The following is a 9290-nucleotide window of genomic DNA, read 5'->3' as shown; positions in this document are numbered from 1 at the left end:
TATCTCCCAGAGTGCTTCTCCCCCCCCCTTCTCTTTTTAATTTTATTTTATGTGTGTGGGTGTTTGCCTGCCTGTATGTCTGTGCACCATGTGCATGCAGTGCCCGAGGAAGCCAGAAGAGGGCATCAGATCCCCCTAGAACAGGAGTAATAGACAGTTGTGAGCTGCCATGTGGGTGCTGGGAATCGAAGCAGGGTCCTATGGAAGAAAAACCAGTGCTCCTAGCCACTAAACCATCTCTCTGGTCCCTCCTCCCCAACTCTTAACCAGCTCAAATATTCTTCGTAGCAGCGGAGGGTGACCTTGAACTTCTCTTCTTCCTGACTCCACCTCCTGCAAATCTCCTCAGGACTCCACACATCCTTTACCCAAGCTCCTATAAGGTACAAACAGGGAAACAGACAAAGTGGGGTTCAAATCCCACTCCAGCAACCTGCCAACTGTAGTTTCAACCCTTTGGAGTGTGGATAAAAGCACAGCATCTCACAGGGTCAGTGTGAGGGCTCCATGGTTGCTTTGGCCCTAAGCAGTTGCCACCAACGGTAGGTCTTCCTTTTACATTTGATGTATTTAGTCTGCTTGTGAAGTGTGTGCCAGAGGCCTCAACTGGAGGTCAGAGAAAACTTGAGGTGGTCGTTCTTTCTCCCCACCATATGGGTCTCTTGTAGCACACGCTTTCCTGAAACTGGATCCAAAACCCAAGTATGGGGATCACAGGTGAGTGCTGCCATGTCTGGTTGATATGTTGTTCAGGATCCAACCCAGGGCTACGCTATACTGAGCACTCTGTTCTCTGAGAATTCTGTTTCTTTCTTTCCGTATCCTCTTTCTTTCTTCCTTCCTTTCTTCCTTTCTTTCTTTCTTTCTTTCTTTCTTTCTTTCTTTCTTTCTTTCTTCCTTTCTTTCTGGCATTTCAAGACAGGGTTTCTTCTGTGTAGCTTTGGAGCCTGCCCTGCAACTCAGTCTGTAGACCAGGCTGGCTTTGAACTCAAAGAGATCCACCTGCCTCTGCCTCCTGAGTGCTGGAATTAAAGGAGTGTGCTACTATCACTCAGTTATCTATCTATCTATCTATCTATCTATCTATCTATCTATCTATCTACCCATTCATTCATTCATTCATTCATTTGTTTGTTTATTTATTTCTTTGAGACAAGATTTCTCCGTGTGGCCCAGGCTGACCTAGAGCTCACTGTGTAGTTCAGTCTGTCTTCAAACCGCAGTCCACCGCAGCCCCCTGAGTGCTGAGATCGCAGATATCAACTACTGGGCCTGACTTAGCAAGGGCATTTCATTTACTTATTTATTTTTGTTCTTTGATATTTTTGTCCATGTATATGGACAAAACTTTAGGGTTAGGGTTTTTTTTTACCACTGTGACTACCTCTGGAGCATGGATGATGTCACCCCATTTCACAGAGTCAGTGTGAAGAATCAGTGGCTGGGGGCTGGAGAGATGGCTCAGAGGTTAAGAGCATTGCCTGCTCTTCCAAAGGTCCTGAGTTCAATTCCCAGCAACCACATGGTGGCTCACAACCATCTGTAATGGGGTCTGGTGCCCTCTTCTGGCCTGCAGGCATACACACAGACAGAATATTGTATACATAATAAATAGGCTTTAAAAAAAAAGAATCAGGGCTGGAGAGATGGCTCAGCGGTTAAGAGCATTGCCTGCTCTTCCAAAGGTCCTGAGTTCAATTCCCAGCAACCACATGGTGGCTCACAACCATCTGTAATGAGGTCTGGTGCCCTCTTCTGGCCTTCAGGCATACACGCAGAAAGAATATTGTATACATAATAAATAAATAAATAAATAAATAAAAAAAAGAATCAGTGGCTGTCTTGGTCTCAGCAAGCACTAGAATTCTCTCTCATTCTCCTACCCTCTTTTGCTGAGGCCTTCTGTCCCTAAAAAGTCCCCTTCCTACTTTCTCGGGTTTTGTGTGTGTGTGACCCACTGCGTTTAAAGTTGCTTACCTGAGCATGGATGAGAGGTTGCTTACTGGGGCCATGCTGCTAAAGAAGATGATGTCTCTCCCCGTCAACCACTGTCGGAAGTACCTCCAAGTGTGGCCTCATGAGCCGATCCCTCATCCATGATAAAATGACCAAGAGAGCATTCTTCTTTTTTTAAAGATTAAAAAAACAACTCTGTGTATATGTTTGTGTGTGCATGTGTGTGCGCGTGCATGCGAGCATGCATACACACACCACGTATGTACCTGAAGAGTCCAGAAGAGGGCATTGGATCTCCTGGAGCAAGAGTTACAATGGGAATTGAGGTGCCCTGTGTAGGTGCTGAAACAGTGCTGCTCCTTCTGCCTCAGCCTCGTAACTGATGGGGATTACAGCTGTGAGCCATTATGCCTGGTCTCTTCCTGATTCTTTATGGTCCAGCTCACATGGCCCCCTGTGTAGGAAATTCTCCTTGGTGTCCACATACTACTCCCCAGATGAAATCAGCCTTGCTCTCTGGACTCCACTTTGTACCTCTGTAAAACACATGGGATGTTGCTGACTGTGGGTATTGTCTTTCCCAAAGGACACAGGGCCTGGTATGCAGCAGGTACTCAATACATGCTAGCTGGATTGGGTACCTCCAATCTAAACACCAACTTTACTGTGTTTTGTTTATTTGAGACAGGGTCTCACTGTGTAGCCTTGGCTAGCTTTGAACTCACTATATAGACCAGGCTGGCCTCAACTCACAGAGATCTCCTGTCTCTGTCTCCTAAACCCCGGGGGTTAAACGTGTGCTCCACTATGCCCTACTGGTTCTCTCACCTTAATGTGAATTATGGGGGTTGAACTCAGCTGGCCAGGCTTGCACAGCAAGCACCTTGCCAGGATGAGTTCTTGCTAGCCTTGTTTTTTTATGTGTTTGTTTCTGTGACAGGGTCTTGTTATCTAATCCAGGTTGGCCTTGAACTCTTAGGAATCCTCCTACCTCAGCACCCCAAGTGCTGGGATCACAGGCCTGTACCACTTCACCCGGTTCTGCCAGTGCCGTTCCTGAGTGCCTGGCAGAGGAGGGGGTTCTGCAGGAATCTGGTGTCCTCTGAATCTGGTGCAGGTTCTGTTGTGTGGGAGTGGGAGTAGGTGGAGGAAACTCCCGGCTCCCTGGCTCTGCCAAGCTCTCTCTTCCCTAAGAGGAAGATGGGGAAGAGGAGGGGGAGCCCAGGTGCTGAGCACAGCAGGTGGGGCTGGAGCAGGAGTTGGGGCGTGGGTAGGAGCTGGCAGGCTGCAGCTCCTCTAAGACCAGGGCTAGGCCCTGCAGGACCAGGCCTCCCAGCCAGTCGCCACCTGCAGTGCCCCACCTCATCCTGGCACCTGGACTAAGTGACTTTTCAAGTTGTAAACTGCATCTAGATTGCAGAGGGGTAGAACCCAAGCCTGGCCCTGTCTCTGCTGAGCAAGGAGAAAGGGGCGGGTTTCCTTGTCCTCCTCTTTGTGGCTTCGCCCAGCAGAGAACCTAAGGAGAATTCATAAAGTCTGTGTGAGGTCACCTTAGCCCCAGCCTTTGCTTCGGTTGCTGTTCCTGTCACCCCTTCTTAAACCCTTTTCTTTCTTTGTTTTTTAAGACAGGGTTTTTCTCTGTGTAGCCTTGGCTGTCCTAGAATTTACTTTGTAGACCAGGCTGGCCTCAAACTCACAGGGATCTGCCTGCTTCTGCCTCCCCAGTGCTGGGGTTAAAGGCATGAGCCACCATGTCCAGCGGGCTCTTTAAAGCCTTTTCTGATGGCCCACTTCCCTTAGGATGAACTCCTATCAGCCCTCAGAGCCCAGGGTGGTCTGCTTCTTGCTTCATCTAATTTGCTTGTGTTTGTTTGTTTTTGGTTTTTGGCTTTTTTTTGTTTGTTTGTTTGTTTTTCGAGACAGGTTTCTGTGTGGTTTTGGAGCCTGTCCTGGAACTAGCTCTTGTAGACCAGGCTGGTCTCAAACTCACAGAGATCTGCCTGCTTCTGCCTCCCAAGTGCTGGGATTAAAGGCATGTGCCACCATCGCCCGGCTCTACTTGTGTTTGAGACAAGGATTTCACTATAACTCTGACTGGCCTGGAACTTGCTACGTAGACCAGGTGACCTGGAACTCGGTCTCCACAATACTGTAATAAAGGTGTGTACCATCACATCCAGCTGCTTCATCTTTTTTTTTTTAATGTAATTTTCTTTGTTTTTGTTTTGTTTTGTTTTAAATCCAAGACAGGGTGTCTTTGTGTAGCCCTAGTTGTTCTGAAACTAGCTCTGTAGACCAGGCTTGTCTCAACCTCACAGAGATCGGCCTGCCTCTGCCTCCCAAGTGCTGGGATTAAAGGCACTGCCTGGATGGTTTGTTGTTTTGACAGAGGGTCTCTTGTAGGAAGATGAGTTCAGGGGCGTCCTGGGCTCCCAAGTTTTGGAATTTCAGGCATGTGATACCATACCTGGCTCTTGTTTTTCTGAGACAGGATGCTGCTATGTAACCCAGGCTAGCTTCAAACTCATGATCCTTGGCCTCCACAAGCTGAGATTGTAGCAGGCTTGTGCCTCTGGGTCAGATTGTGGTTAGTGCGTTGGCAACCTGCAAAAACCTGTTACCTATCACAGGCCATGAAGGTTTCCCTTTTCCTTCTTCCTCTCTCTCCTTCCCTCCTCTCTCCAGCTACCACCCCCCCCCCCTTACCTTTACCTTGGTTTTTGTGCATGCTAGGTGCAGACTTCATCACCAAGCCTTTGGGTTTTTGAGATGGAATCTTGTTATCTCGTCCAGGTTGGCCTCCAACTTAGAATCCTGTCTTCACCTCCGGAGTGCTGGGACTGCAGGCATGCACCACCTTGCCTGACTCCATATGTTACCTTGTAGCAGCTATATCACGCTTCCACCCGTGATTCATGGCGACTTTCCATTGGTGCAGTGTGGGGAGGAGCTGGAAATCACCCGGACTCTTCCCACCTGTTCATCTCTTCCAAGCTCTGAGTGTACATCACCTCCCGTACCACACTTCCCCTTCCCTCCCTGCTGCAGAGGGTCCCCTGGCCCCATGATCCACACACCCTGCCCTTTCTCTACGGCTGTCCTCCTCCCAGCTGCGATCAGACAGTTTTCAGTGTCTTATCTCTTGAAGCTCAGTTTCCATGGTTGCCTGCTTTTTCCCCCTAGTGCTGTAGGTGGAACCCAGGGCCTTGTGTGTGCTAGGCGATTCAACTGAATTATATACCCAGCCCCTATAACTGTCTTTTGCAAAGAAAGAAAAAAAAAGGTTTTTAAAAAATGATTTATTTCTCAATTTAAAAAAAAAGAAAAAAATGATTTATTTTTTACTTTATTTTATTTTGAGACAAGGTTTCTCTGTGTGGTCCTGGCTGTCCTGGAATGGAACTAACTCCATAGACCAGGCTGGCCTAGAACTCAGAACTGCCTGCTCCTGCCTCTGAAGTGCTGGGATTAAAAGCATATACCTGCTTGATTTGTGGTATTTTGAGACAGGATTTCTCTGTATAGCCTTGGTTGTCCTGGAACTCACTCTATAGACCAGGCTGGCCTTGAATTTACAGAGGTTGCCTTCCTCTGTCTCCTGAGTGCTGAAATTAAAGGCATGTGTGACTGAGCCCTGCTTGATTTTATTTTTAATTTTTTGTTTGTTTGTTTTTCAATACAGGAAAAACTTTGGAGCTTTGTAGCTCCAAAAAGCTTTTGTAGCTTTGGAGCCTGTCCTGGAACTAGCTCTTGTAGACCAGGCTGGCCTCAAACTCACAGAGATCCACCTGCCTCTGCCTCCCGAGTGCTGGGACTAAAGGCATGCGCCACCATCACCCAGCTTTATTTTTAATTTTTTTTAAAATTTATTTATTTATTATGTGTACAGCATTCCTTCCATGTGTGCCCGCAAGCCAGAAGGGGGCGCCAGGTCTCATTATAGATGGCTGTGAGCCACCATGTGGTTGCTGGGAATTGAACTCAGGACCTCTGGAAGAGTAGTCAGTGCTCTTAACCACTGAGCCATCTCTCCAGCCCCCTATTTTTAATTTTTATTGAAAATTAAAAGGTACGTGCATTTGTATAAGTGTATGCCATGTGTGTGGGTGCCTGGGGAGGCCAGAAGAGGGTGTCAGGTCTCGTGTGGCTGAATCTACAGGCATTTGTGAGCCACCCAATATGGTGCTGGGAGCTAAATCTGGGTTCTCTGGAAGAGCAGGAAGGGCTCTTAACCACCAAGCCAAGTCTCCAGGCCTCAGAAACACTTTTGAGGGAAAGATATGTACAGAAGAACGTGTACATCAAATACATATCAATACAAATCTTGATGAATTGTCACCCTCAAAGCAGAAGCCAAACCAAGATACTTTTCCTCACTTCCTGTACCCAAAAGCCCTCTTGTGTCCTTTCAGCTTTGACTGTCTTGGTTTTTAAAATTTGTTTTGTTTTGGGACAGGGTCTCACATAAGCCGGGCTGGCCCGGAAATGAGTAGGTGTCTGAGAATGACCTTGAACTCCTTTTCCTACGAGCTAGTTAAGCTTTCTGCCAAAGAGTTACCTTCCCGGTCCATATTCCAGTCTTCTTCATTTTTGTTTTCTCAGTACCAGCACAGAGCCAGGAATTAGCAGTCTTCCGTGGGTTTATTGGATGAATGAATGAGTTGGAGATACTGTTACTGTCTTAGGGACTTTTTGTTTTTGTAGGCCTTTTTCCCCACCCGCGAGACAGGATTTCTCTGATTGTCCTGGAACTCGCTTTGTAGAGCAGGCTGCCCTTGATCTCACAGAGATCTACCTGCCTCTGCCTCCCCAGTAATGGGATTAAAAGCCTGTGCCACCACAGCCTGTCCTTGTTTAGGGGTCTTTGTTTTGTTTTGTTGTTGGTGGTGGTTTTTTGAAACAGTATTTCTCAGTATATCTTTGGCTGTCCTAGAACTCACTCTCTAGACCAGGCTGGTCTTGAACCCACAGATCTGCCTGCCTCTGCCTCCTGAGTGCTGGGATTAAAAGCCTGTGCCACCAGGCCTTGCTCTGTTTAAGGATCTGAATCAGTAACTTTTCTCTGCCATTTAAAGAATTTAAAAAACAGGAAAATCAAGATATAAAACAAAAAAGAAAGAAAGAAAGAAAGAAAGAAAGAAAGAAAGAAAGAAAGAAAGAAAAGAAGAAAAAAATAAAAACAGGAAAATCTGCCAAACAGGGAGGACTACAGAAGCCAAGGCCTGGTCTCTCCTTGAGCACTGAGTGTTTTTAAAGGGGCAGCAGGGGTGGGGGGGGTGTCTGCCTTTCCCCATTTGAGGATTGGCCAATTTGAAAAAACACAAGGAGGGTGATAGGTCTAAAAATTTGTGGTAACCACATCCTCTTCTGGCCTTGAACTTGACAGACTGATCCCATAGGCCAAGGGTCTCTACAGGTGACCCTACTCGGTAGAGAAAAAGCCGACTAAGCCTCTGTCTCAGGACAAGATGGTGAAGAAGAAGAAGCTGGACATCTTAGAAATTCACCATCTTTATATTTAGTCACACCCCTAGCCCCGACTGTCTGCCTATCAGAGACTCCATCTAACTCCTGTTCCCTCGATACTCAATTCATCAAAGGCCACATGGAATCCAGTGTTCTTCAGTTGTACTCCTAGCTTGGTGTGACCCCAAGGAGGTCTCTTCTGCTTTCCGGGTCTCAGTGTGTGGAAGAAGGAGGCTGGACTAATGATCTCCTTAGGGCTTTTCCAGATGTGGCGTCTGGAGCAAGATTAACCCCTGGGGTTCAGACTGTACACCACTGGGAGTCATTCCAGTTTCCTGCTTGAAAATGAGGCCTTGAGGGATTTGGAAACTTGATCTATGTACAGGGTCAGAACCTGGGCCTGAGAGTCAGGAGACAGAGGTTTGAGTGCTGGATGGGTCTCTGGGTGACCTTGGCTCAGTCCCTTCCCCTTCCTGGGCCTCCCGGGGAACTTCACATGGCATAGACGGGGTTATGGGAGAATGGCTGAGCTGGCTCCAGGCCTCTAACCTCTGAGGCTTGGTTCCTGAGGTAGGGCAGCTTTCTGGCTCTGGGTTCAACTCTGCCAGGCAGTTGGGAGTGGGGAGAGAGAGAAACACATGGTATGATATTGCCCAGGGGAAGGGAACTCACAGCCTGGCCAGGGACCCAGTGTTCAGCCAGGAACCAAATGGAAAATGGACTGATGGTCCAAGTCCAAGTGATTCTCAGTGTGGGGGGCTAAAGGGAGATGCACTGGGGAGCTCTGAGTGAGAAGACCCCAGGGGTGGTTGTGGGAGAGACAGAAATGGCTTCCTGGGGGAGAAGATTTTTGAAATTGGCAGGGCATTCAGTCCAGTGGTGCTTCCCAGAGATGGGAGGAGGCAGGAAGAAGGAAATTGGGTCCAGGTGACCACAGAGCAACAGCTTGGCCTGGTCTATAAGAGGTGGGACTCGCCTGTGGGAGCTTGGACAACAGCCACAGCTGGGCCACAGAGGGAAAGGGGAGGGCCTGGCCTGGGTTCTGTGAAAGCACCGTCTTCTCAGGCCACAGATCCAGTTATGAACTGGAGGGGGCCTCTCTCTGGACAGCCCTAGGGCCCCTGCCTGGCTGTCCTAGGCCTGCAGGACAAAGGTGAGAAGCAGGGTTAAGTTCTGGTCCCCAGCCCCTCCTCAGCTCCTTCTCTAGTGACCATGGAGACACCTTCAATTTGGATGACAGACCCTTTGTGGCATTCCAAACAGAGGCCACACAGAGCATGTCTATGTCTCATTCCTCAGGCGGATGACTTGAGGCCAGCCGCTGCGTTAGCCAGATTAGGGGACAGTCTAACGACGATAATGGTACTGGGCACCAGAAGGAGAGGTAAAAACTTGACTGCCAGGGTTTGACGCTGTTACTTAGAAACTGCAACCTCAGGCAAGTCTCTCAACCTTGCTGTGCCTCCTCAGCTTCCTCACGGGGCACTGCGAGAGTTACATTAGGAGCTGGGTGTGTGACTGAGCTGTACGGAAGCATGACCAGCTCAGAGGCAGCTCAGTAAACAGACTCCCTCCCAGTGACTCTAGCCTGAGCACCAGTTCCTTTATCTCTAAAATGGAGCTGGTAGTTCCTGCCTTCGGAGGCACACAGAAGGACACCGTGTTCCTGCCGACAGCATACAGAAGGCCCTTCTCCTAGGCCCCGCCTACCTACCCAGTGGCTTTCCTCAGCACCCCCTCCTGGTGAACAGCTGCTTTTGGCTATCCCTTAGGCCCAGGAATCTACCCTGGCAGTGTGGTTTGGACTAGGGAAGGGCACACCCACGCCCTGTCAGCTGGCTCAGGGTTTCTAAGATCCTTGGTATCCA

Source organism: Microtus pennsylvanicus, chromosome 13, assembly GCF_037038515.1.
Source record: "Microtus pennsylvanicus isolate mMicPen1 chromosome 13, mMicPen1.hap1, whole genome shotgun sequence".
Taxonomy (NCBI): Eukaryota; Metazoa; Chordata; class Mammalia; order Rodentia; family Cricetidae; genus Microtus; species Microtus pennsylvanicus.
This window is presented reverse-complemented; position numbering follows the sequence as displayed.